At 35.3% G+C, this 11,597-nt stretch overlaps 1 long non-coding RNA gene across 2 annotated transcripts; it reads right to left on the bottom strand.

Annotated features, from left to right (window-relative positions):
• Positions 1-1,136: 1,136 nt before the first annotated feature.
• LOC127837050 (uncharacterized) lies at positions 1,137-6,293 on the bottom strand. 2 transcript variants are annotated; one of them, XR_008029069.1, is made up of 2 exons: positions 6,075-6,293; positions 1,137-1,386 (listed from the first exon to the last, which is right to left on the bottom strand). It is a non-coding gene; the product is annotated as an uncharacterized LOC127837050 (long non-coding RNA). The 2 variants fall into 2 exon arrangements; XR_008029070.1 differs by having other exon boundaries at positions 6,186-6,258.
• Positions 6,294-11,597: the final 5,304 nt, after the last annotated feature.

Here is an 11,597-nt window from a genome sequence, read left to right as displayed (position 1 = left end):
ACCTAAACGCGGACCCTAAATTCACGGTCACAGCGGTCAAAATGTGTGTGCCTATGGAAAGGCCTTGTCCATATACACATGCATACCAAATATGAAGGTTATATCTCAAGGGACATAGAAGTTATGAGCATTTTTTAAAACTTAAACGCAGATTTTGAAACCTAAATGCGGACCCTAACTTCAAGGTCAAGGTCACAGGGGTAAAAAATTGTGTGCGTATGGAAAGGCCTTGTCCATATGCACATGCATACCAAATATGAAGGTTATATCTCAAGGGACATAGAAGTTATGAGCTTTTTCCAAAACCTAAACGCCGATTTCGAAACCTAAACATGGACCCTTAGTTCAAGGTCACAAGGGTAAAAAATTTGTGTGCGTATGGAAAGGCCTTGTCCATATACACATGCATACCAAATATGAAGGTTATATCTCAAGGGACATAGAAGTTATGAGCATTTTTCAAAACCTAAACGCAGATTTTGAAACCTAAACGCAGACCCTAACTTCAAGGTCAAGGTCACAGGGATAAAAATTTGTGTTCGTATAGAAAGGCCTTGTCCATATGCACATGCATACCAAATATGAAGGTTATATCTCAAGGGACATAGAAGTTATGAGCATTTATCGAAACCTAAACGCAAAGTGTGACGGAAAGACAGACCGACAGACGGACAGTCTGATAACTATATGCGCCCTTTTCTTCGAAAAGGGGCATAAAAATTGTTTTACACTGATTTCACTCGCACATTTTTGTTGCAGTTATGATATTTGTGAGAAAACAGTTGTACTTAACATTAGCAACCTGAAAATGGTAAATTGTTGCAAAGCAAAACAATTGAATAATTTGGAGTTCTGTTGTCGTTTTTTGTGGCACTACAAGCTTTGCTTATAGAAACTGAAAGTATAAAATATTGTATGAGCACTGATGGCCGTCTTAGCGTTAGACTTTTACTCCAGAGGTCAGTGGTTCGAGCCCAGATAGGATTACTTATTCTTTTAATTTTTTCTTGTTTTTTAATAGAGCTTTTAAGATTTAATGTTTACATTTATAAATATAACGCATTTGATAACTAACTTCAATACATGCCAAAATCTGTTATAAGGTCCCTTAAATACCAAGATGAGTATCAAGGAACCTGAGTGAAACATTTTATTTTATTTCGGATATATACAGGACTGCTTATTGGAAACAAAAAGTTTGCTCGATTCTTTAATGACTTACAAAAATGTTTATCAAATCAAGTAGGTTCATTTATTCTTCGCCTGTTGTCCCATCTCGCAAACCAGCTTCCCCCAGGCTTGTCAGTTCCGGGCGAGTCTCTCCAGCTGCCCCCATTTTGGCCCATCTGCTTAGAATCTGCATCCAGGTCACGGCGCCAGGTGTTACTGTATTTGAAATCAGGTAGCAGGGGTTGCACTAAGAAATAAATTTTGGAAGTCCTGACTTCCTGCCCTTTACTTATGGAAGTCCCAATCAGAAATGTTGGAAGTCCAAACAACTTAAATGGTGAAGTTAACGGAATGTCAACTGTGTAAATCATCACAAATTCTTCCCATTCATTTTGGGTAACTGTACATCTTTTAAAGTAACTAGATATATCATACAACAAGGGATGAGTTTTATTTTTATTTATTCACAAATAATTTAAAATAGTCAACAAAAAAGTCACAATGAATCGCACAATGCATAATAATACAGACATAGACTGTTTGATATATCAAAGTTGATCACTTAAGTTAATAATATTCAACAGTCACAGACATTTCAAATTGTATCACCAGTAATAAAAGTACATTTAATTAGCAAAACAAGTCATTGTTCTTCAAATTAGTAAAAAATCTATCACTACAGTCACTTAATTGTTGCTTGAACAGGCATAAAGAATAAGACATCACTGTTGAGTCTCTTCTGGACATTTTACTTATTGTCCTTTGAGACAGAGGGCTGGTATAGACGGGCAAGTCTCCTCTTCTTCTGTGTTCTCCAGTGCTTGATGGCGCGATTGTAGGGGAAGCTATCAAGGCCAGGTCCAGCAGAAATTTTCATCAGGTTCTCAAGGTTTTCAGGGTTTAGAGATGTGCGTGACTTCACTTTAATCCTGTTCTGCAGACTAAATCCTCTCTCGCAGGCAACACTACTCACTGGAATACACATGCAGACTAAATCCTCTCTCACAGACAACACTACTCACTGGAATACACATTCCTATTTTACAAAGTTTTGCACAGAGTGGGAAGTCCATTGTGTGACGGTTGATGAGCACCTTTGTTATTTGCTGAAATTTTAGCTTGCTGTAGGATCCCTTCAGTAATGACTTCATGCCAGCATATTCCAGTCTGAAAGCATCTACATCAACATTAAAATGTTCAACTAGCACCTGAATGCTGGCATCCTCTTCTTCTTTAGAAACCAAATCTACGTTATTGGGCTCAAACAACTGGAAGGCATTCAATGTTGGTGTCTTATCACATGACAGACGTTTCTGTAGGTTGTCAACCACACTATCAATGTATTCAGACTTCAATCTTTCCATCTGGTTCTTTTCATTAGAATGCGAAAGTTGTATTCCTTTGTAGAAATGTTTGCTGCCTGTTGTTGTTATTTGGTCACTCACTTCTTTTTCGCATGGTCCCCGGAAGTTTTTCAATCGATTCAGTTTTCCAATTGCTCCGAACAACACAGATGCTCCATCACTCCCGAGTCCAACTAAATCCACAATGTCAAGTCCCAACACACGCAACTGTTTCATCACTTCATCAACCAGTGTCTGAGCACATCCATCTGGAATTCGAAAATTTCCAATCAAGTCTGTTTGAATTTCTCCCTGGTACATGTACCTTATGTAAATCACAAGTTTTTTGTGTACAGACAAATCGGTACTTTCATCGATGATAACTCCATAGTACTTGGACTCCTTCATCTTTGATTTCATGTCCTCATCAATCACATACACTAAGCTATTTTGTTCATCTTTCACAGACTCTGCGTGAATGTCTGTCACTTTAGGGTCAATACCACTGTGTTTCAGAAACTTCAGCTGTTCATTAACCATGGAATTTGGCATGTTTTCAAGAGCACAAAAATGCACTGTTCTGAATAAGTGTTTCTCTGACTCAGTAGCACTGAATGAGGATTCTGATTCTTGATCACTGTCTGTAGCCACCTTGCAGTCTATGTCGGTCCCATAAAGTTGTTTCCTCATGTGGTGAGCCTCTAATGCATGCTTGTGTTCCTTGGAATCATTGTGCTTAGCCACTGTAGATCGTTGGAGGTTCCCTAAAAGCATAAAATGTTGTAAAACGTTATGAACATGAATTAGTAATACTAAAAGCCTAAAAACACGCCATCAGTTTTCAGACCAATTCCGGGACATTGAGCTCAATTTTCCGGAACTTTTGCCGATTTTCCAAGACATGTAGACATATAGCAATATATATAGACATATATGCATTTTTGTTACGATATTTTTTCAGGGGACATGTATACATATAGCGATATATATAGACATAGATGCATTTTTGTTACGATTTTTTTCACATCGTAAATTGCTTTTAGTTCGAAAGCTGTTCCGAAATACACTAGATCTATTAACGTCAAATTAAACATTACTACGTCCGTTACTAGATACAAGCCACGTGTTTTTCGTGTTAGAAAAGAGCACCAAATTGCTTTTGTGTACATGTCGCATCATCTGCAGGATTTAATTTAAGTCACTGTATACAGTTAAAAACGTGGACTGCGTGTTACACGGGTGCAGAATGCAAGCGTTGTCATGGGTAGCACGCGCGCTTAAAGCTATGACGTCAAACTTATAACAACTGACATAGTTAGACTAAGCATCACAGTGTATCATCTTTTGTCATGAAATTACATTTTAATTGGCGATGTTAGTGGACACAAACAACTTAATTTTTCACACTAAGCATCACAGTGTATGTGGCATAGACTTTTCTCATGGAAATTACATTTTTAGTGGAAAATAACTTTTAAAGGTAAAATTAAAGTGAGACTGCACGATTCTGTCAAATATTTATGAATTTATATAAAATGTGTAAAAAACGTATTATACAGATATTTTCATAAAATTAAAAAAAAATAGCTACGGCGACCGACATGTAGATCAACATCATTACTGGGTAACGTACATACCAGCTCCATCCTTGGTGAATGAATTTTGCAACCCTGCTGCACAGCAGATTTTGCAAAACATGCGTTTGGTCTTTTCATTAAATTCCAACCAGTCAAACTGCTTTAACCAAGTAGTCTGAAAAACACGCGACTTCGGTGTTTCAATTGCTTTGGGGTTTTTTGTTTTCTGATTAGATTCATATTCATCATTAGATTCATTAACATCAATTTCTAATTTGCGTTTCGCCGAAAGTGAAATGCCAAAATCGGCAAGCGTACGTTGCGACATTCTGAACACGAATGATAAGTGGTACAAGTTCAATATTTTTGTCAAACTCATACCTGTGTTTGCCAATTAAAATATTTTGACAAGTTACAAACATGTCCCAATGTTCTTAATTGACAAACAATGGTGCAGGCCTACTAACTGTTTCAACAATTAACAACTTTTGGTCAAACAGGGTCCAAGACGGGTTCTCATCTTCTTTGCCGACATTCACACGTATTGTTATCAAAACATCGTGACAATAAACAAGCACTTACTCCAATTAAGCGAGGTACGCCTTACTGTGAACAGCGAATGTGTTTAGATTGTCGTCTGCTACTGATCGAGACGTGTGCAAAACACATTGAGTCTGCAGAAAGCCGTGTTCATTGAAGCGTTATTTTAATCGACAGCTTACGTCACGGGTTGCTAATTTCGGCGTATGACCAATTTTTAGGAACTGGAAGTCCAGTGGACGTCATGGGGTTTTGTTATCGGCGTATGGGAACAATTATCGGGCGTAATATACACCCGTACGCCGCTTAGTGCAACCCCTGAAGTAGGTTGGATGCCATTAAATGTGATTTTAAACACCTTAATGAAAGACAAAATAACAGGTTTATTTCCATTCTATTACCAACAAGCAAATTCATTGAATTGATATCCCCCGCTAATTAGCTTCTGGACAAAAAAGTGTTATATTTGGCACTCAGGTAAAAAGCATTTTTTTAGGTTTGAAGGGCCATAACTCCCTAATTAACAGATAGTGTACAATGCCATTTGGCATGCATCATTCTCTTAATTATATATATACTCATACCAAGTTTCAATGAAATCCGCCAAAGCACTTCCAAGATATGGCTCCCAACACAAAAGTGCCGGACGGACGGAAAGACGGGCGGACAAGGCCAAAACAATATCCCTCCGACTATTGCGGGGGGGATAATAACATGAATGTAAATTAAAACCGGCACATATATAAATTTACTGCCTAGACGGGTGTATTAAATATAATTTAGGGCTGTACAATACTTACTGATATATGAGCATATATTTTTTTTTAGTAAATATAAATAAATGTAGTAGTTATACTTACACACTTGTGACTGTGAGTTTATACATGTAACTAAACTGCCTTTTTAATTTTATGACAGTTTTTTTATTCCTGCCATAGTATTTAGAAGTCACTTGCTCAATAACACATTTAAGCATGAGCTGTTTTTTTAATCTGCATACATAAGAAAACATCGGAAAAACACACAAAAGGAGCATGTATCCGAAAGTAAATTACGTCCGAAATCAGGCAAGTTAAGCATGTGCGAAATTCACCAAAACATCGATTAAATATGGTTTAAACAGAATCATATGTAAAACGTGAATGATAAATTAAACATTATCCAACAAAAGCATGCAGCTTTAACCAAAAAAACAACAACAAAAATCAGCAATATAACGATGTTGTTGAATAACTCAGCGAAGGCTAGCAAGAAGAGAATTTTCCAGGGGAAACAACTAAAAAATTAATGCAAACGGATTTAAATGGCTCATGCACGAAAGTTTATAATAAAGCAACAACGCATGATTTAGCTATAGATTGCATAAGATTTTTTTAACTATTACTCGAAGATTCCTTAACTAAATAAAATATCAATAAAAGTTAAAACTTTGAGTTTGACCTACTTAGCAATTCAATGGTCCAAACAACCTCGAAATAGCTTTTTCTTCATGTCAACAATACAATTGCTGAGTTTAAGTTGACGTAATAATGATAATACTATCCATATTCTCTACCTAGAATATTCATCATATTAAAATATCCAATAAATGTAGTAGCTTTCTTTTCACGCTAACAATTCAAGATGGCTTACAATCGGTTTTGCTTGGGCATGCGCATTGCAAGCCTATTTGGTTTGGTCCCGCCTTTTTCTCCATATATGGTCATTTGAGCTTGTGGACGGCCGTGGACCATCCACCTACAGCCAGCAGACTAGCAAATGATACATAATTGGGTTTTGTCTTTAACTTTCATTATGTATGAAATGTTTCCATTTTTTTTACTTGATCAAATCTGACTATGTTGTGTGCATATTGATAATAAATTTTAATTGATTGTTTTGTAAAATGATACATAATCGGCTTATCTTGTTTGAACTTGTAACCAAAGATAAATTGCTATGGTCAATCAAAACCTTTCTTCGTTCAATAAGCACTTATTTTTGTGTTGTACATAAAGAATATTTAAGCCAAGTCGATGAAGTAAAAAAGGTTGAAGGATGTATGATATTTATTCAAATTGTGTAATGAATTTAATAATATGGTGAAAACACATTACATATGGTAGATTAATATATGAATGTGCATTACTAAGTAAATTTTGTAAGTATATATATATTATGGAATTAATAAAACAATTTCAACAGGAAAAAAGTTATGTAACTGTATGTGCTTTAATAATGTGTCTTAAGTTATGTAACTGTATGTGCTTTAATAATGTGTCTTAGGTTATGTAACAGTATGTGCTTTAATAATGTGTCTTTAGTTATATTACTGTATGTTTTTAATGTGTATTAATTTATGTAACTGTATGTGCTATTGTGTTATTATGTACATGTTTAGTTTATAAGTCGGCTTAAAAAGCTTTCAGAGCTTGTGTTAAAATGTTTATATACCCGACTTGTTTAATAAATATTACTTGAATTGAGCTGTTTTATGTTCAATGCATGAGAATTACCCCCTCCCATAATTCACTGGCCAAAGATTATTTTTATGCTCCCCCAAATTTGACAGTTCATTTATAACCAGTTTCATGTCTAGGACCCCATGATTCATCCTAAATTGGAGATACAATGTATAGTCGTACATTTGCATGTAAGAAGTAACACTTCTTTTGTCCAACTCATTTCTTATCTAGACTGCGGAATAACACAGCGGTTCATATGTTTGAATAATTGTTTGCAGTGTAAATAAGAACAAAAGCTTTTGTTGTTGTTTTTGTCAAAATCTTGTATTTCATACAACAATTTATTTTTTATTCATTAAAACAACACAGCTTCATTTTAAACAAGAGTGCCAAACTGTCACAAGAAACGCCCGTTGTGCTCATGTGAGCTAAAAACAAACACAAAAATGGCAAAAATTTACAAATGAGACATGGTTCATATGTGACAGATATCCATGGCATACAGCAAGTTGTAAGTGACCTATGCCTGGATATCTCTCACATATGAACCAACATGTCCAATCAATCCACAAACTTAAACACACAAACATGACAAATATTTATAAATAAGACATGGTTCATATGTGGGAGATATCCAGGCCATACAGCAAGCTGTAAGTGACCTATGCCTGGATATCTCTCACATATGAACCAACATGTTCAATCAATCAACAAACTAAAACACACAAACATGACAAATATTTATAAATAAGACATGGTTTATATGTGGGAGATATCCAGGCCATACAGCAAGCTGTAAGTGACCTATGCCTGGATATCTCTCACATATGAACCATCATATCCAATCAATCAACGTATTTGTACAAATTGATTGCGCACAGCCTGACCACCAAGGTTGTTGTCAGGTGCGTCCACTTCCTGATCATGATCCTCCTCCAAATCAAGTTCTGGTGGTTCTGGAAGACCGTTCTGCAAGCACAGGTTGTGCAAGCGACAACATGCCATGAATACGCTTGCACATTTTTGTGGCTTAAATGGTAACACACCACCAGTCTTGTGAAGGCATTTGTAATAAAATATTCAATTCATTGTTTATTTAGGGGTGAAAAAAACACGTGGGTCTTGCAATGCCTGATAATTGAGAACAATTACATCAGGACATTTTAAGAATCCTTTTTAGTATGGAAGAATCCTTACTAGATGAGACATATTTAGAGATACATAACTTTGCATGCACCATCACCTTATAAAAGTTAGTTAGTGTTGCAATTATGAAAGCAATAGCTTTAATACTTCAGGAATAAAGTGAACCTAAACACAAAACTTAAACAAATTTTTCATTTTTCTAAGTATAAAATTTCTTACAAAATGCTTGATACAGTTGTCTACTCTTTTTTATAGATTGGGGTCATGTTGGTAAAGAAGTATACAAATATAAAAGCAATATGTCAAGGGACATAGAACATATTAGAGGTGGTACGCAAACTTAAAACATAGATTTATCAATGATATGCATATTATATGTGAAAAAGGGGCAATAATTGTCACAAAATGCTTGATACAGTTGCCTGATCTTGTTTATAGGTAAGGGTCATGCTGGTAAAGAAGTATGCAAAATATGAAATCAACATGTAAAGGGACATAAAAAATATTTGAGGTGGTACGCAAACTTTAACATTTCAATGCTCACGCAGAACTCTACGCCTGGTTCTATAGCTCCGAGATATATATTTCATATATGATAGTTGAGCTAAAAAGCATCTTTCCAATACACATGGGCCATTTCCTTAGCAACTAGGTCTGTTGATGTTGGATGTGAAGCACCCCCAGATGATTGAGAACAACTATGGCAAGTTTCATGGCTCTTGCTCATAAAAGTCCTATTTAAATGGAGGAAAAGCTCTATGCTAACATAAAAAAGATTTGTTTCTATATACAAAGCGCCATAACTTCCTTATTAACAGATGGTGTACAATCCCATTTGGTGTGCATCACCCTCTTATCCATATTTATACTCATACCAGATCAGTATATCATGGTTAACAGACTATGACCTTAGAGTGCAACATTTACTAGCTAAAATGGTTGGATTTACAAAGGTGTAAATAATAAATAAATACTTCAGTCTACCTGAATCTTGACTTGAGTAGACCAAAGGTTCTCTCTATGCACAATCGACGTTGCCTATGCCGTCTATTATACAGGTGTTCTTGCTCATTACGGGGGGCGGGGATGGGTGTATGCAAATACCTCTTGAGAGCATACCCACTGTCCCCAAGAAGTATCATCCCATCATGGTTATCAAGGTAGTCCTGTGAATAATTTGGTAAAAAATTTATCCCATAGTATAGAGAGACATAAATACCGAGAAACATACAAGGAAACAGTCCAAACAGCTTCTTATTGACAAAGTATGACTGAAATACAGAAAAGGCATAAACAATGTCTGTCTGACTAAGGCAGCCTGCAGGGATGGAAATTAGTGGTTGCGCGTGAGCCCAGGGCCAGTACATGTTGGCCTGGGCAACTCAAATTCAAAAGTTGGTTGTCCGGCTCAGTGTTCGGTGCAATTAAACATTTAATGAAATTGGCGACTGTTAGTTAATCATTAGTTTTATAATATTCAATTATCAAAGCTAATGAAATGATTTTACTCGGACTTATATAAGGACATAATACAGTCAGACATATAAACACAGAAAGTTGGTCAATTTAAACAATGCTGTTGTTGAGTTATCTTTTAATTATGTGTATTTTACAGAGTCTAATTGTAGACGCATGACACTACATGTACACTGTACTGGGCTCGTTACTCTTTATCTGGGCAACAAAAACACTAAATATGGTTGCCCATGTGGGCATCAAACTGTAAACTGTTAGTTTCTATCCCTACCTGCCAGGGATAATCACTCAAAAGAGAAGTTTATTCATACATATTAATTGGCTTTGAAAAGAAATTAATCATAATACCATCATGTACAATATATTAATTACTACTCACTGGCATTTGTGAACAAATCTTTTTTAAGTGAAAATTTTTTCATAGTTTTTACCTTCAACCGGGAATTTTCAAATATTGCTGAATCATGAGTGGAACCTGGCCACCGAGCAACAACATCCAGGAATCTGTTAAATTGCGAAAACAATAATAACAAGAGCTACATGTACCATGAATTTATATATTCAATGAACAAATGGTTTTCAAATGTTCATGCTAGAAGGCAAAATATAATTGTAATCAAGCAAAATCAGATATTACTGACCGTAAATTAACTGACATTGGTAATTACACAGTCAATATGATTGTGATTTTTCATGTTTAACACACCGAAATGAAACGAAGTGACATGTGTCAGAAAATGTCCAGTTACCTTATTTATTTTATGCTTTCCAGTGATTTATAGAGAAATATCAGTGAAATAAAAGTGATATGACACTGTTTCAAACAATGAAAAATTACAATGAAAAATATCGATACTGAGTACCGCTTTTATTTATATTTAGCAACTGAATATTATAAAATGGTATGAAGGCGGGGACATCTAATGCCTCTGAAATATTTAAGGGATATAAACTTGCATTGATTAAATAGTTATTTTAACTTGATAACCTTGTCAGTTCATTTGAAATTATGATTTTCAATGCCCTTGTCCATTTAAGAAAATGAAACCTTACAAAATATCTTACTTTAGGTCTGGTGAGGAGACCGCCTGACAATTAAGGGCATGAAACCCTTTTCTGCACACGTACACCTCTTCATTCTCTGTTGGTGCCACTATTGGTACCAAAGTGCCATCAATAGCACCCACAATATTCGGCAGCGAGCACTTTCAGTAAAATTCGCGTTTCGTCTGAAGCAAACTCTGAGGCTGCGTGGGAAATCTGTAAAATGTTAAGACTTGTTTAATACAATTAAAATATGTATTTGAAATTAAAAAGTAATAAAAATGAATTTTTGAAAATTAAAATTTATTCAATACAATTATATAATTGTCTTTAATAACAATGTGGCAATATCAAGCATAAGTTTCCTGCAAAATTACCTTTAGAGCATTATATAGAGGATATTTGTTGGATTCTGTGGATTATCGATTTTAATTCACGAGTGATCATAGAAAATTATATTTTCACGAGTGGCGCAGCCACAAGTGAAAATATATATTTTCTATGATCACGAGTAATATTGACTGTCACATGATTTAATGTGAGAAATAATACCGAGTTTTCATAAATATTGACTGGCACACGATTTTATGTTAGAAATGATAAAGAGTTTTCAGTAGTATTTTTTTCATCACGTTTCCATATGGTTTGTTATTATATGTTAATGTACATATGTGGATGAATAAATCTTCTCTGAATCGCACTACATTGCCCGATTGTTTAAAAAATGCAAAATATATTGAAAAAACAACAACATACAAACCCTACTCACCCTGTAGAATTATCCGTGAAATTTCAAAGCATACAGTCCTTAGCTCCACCTCGGAAGTAGCATTGGCTCATTTAATAATGCATCGCGA

Source organism: Dreissena polymorpha, chromosome 7, assembly GCF_020536995.1.
Source record: "Dreissena polymorpha isolate Duluth1 chromosome 7, UMN_Dpol_1.0, whole genome shotgun sequence".
NCBI lineage: Eukaryota > Metazoa > Mollusca > Bivalvia > Myida > Dreissenidae > Dreissena > Dreissena polymorpha.
This window is presented reverse-complemented; position numbering and strand designations above follow the sequence as displayed.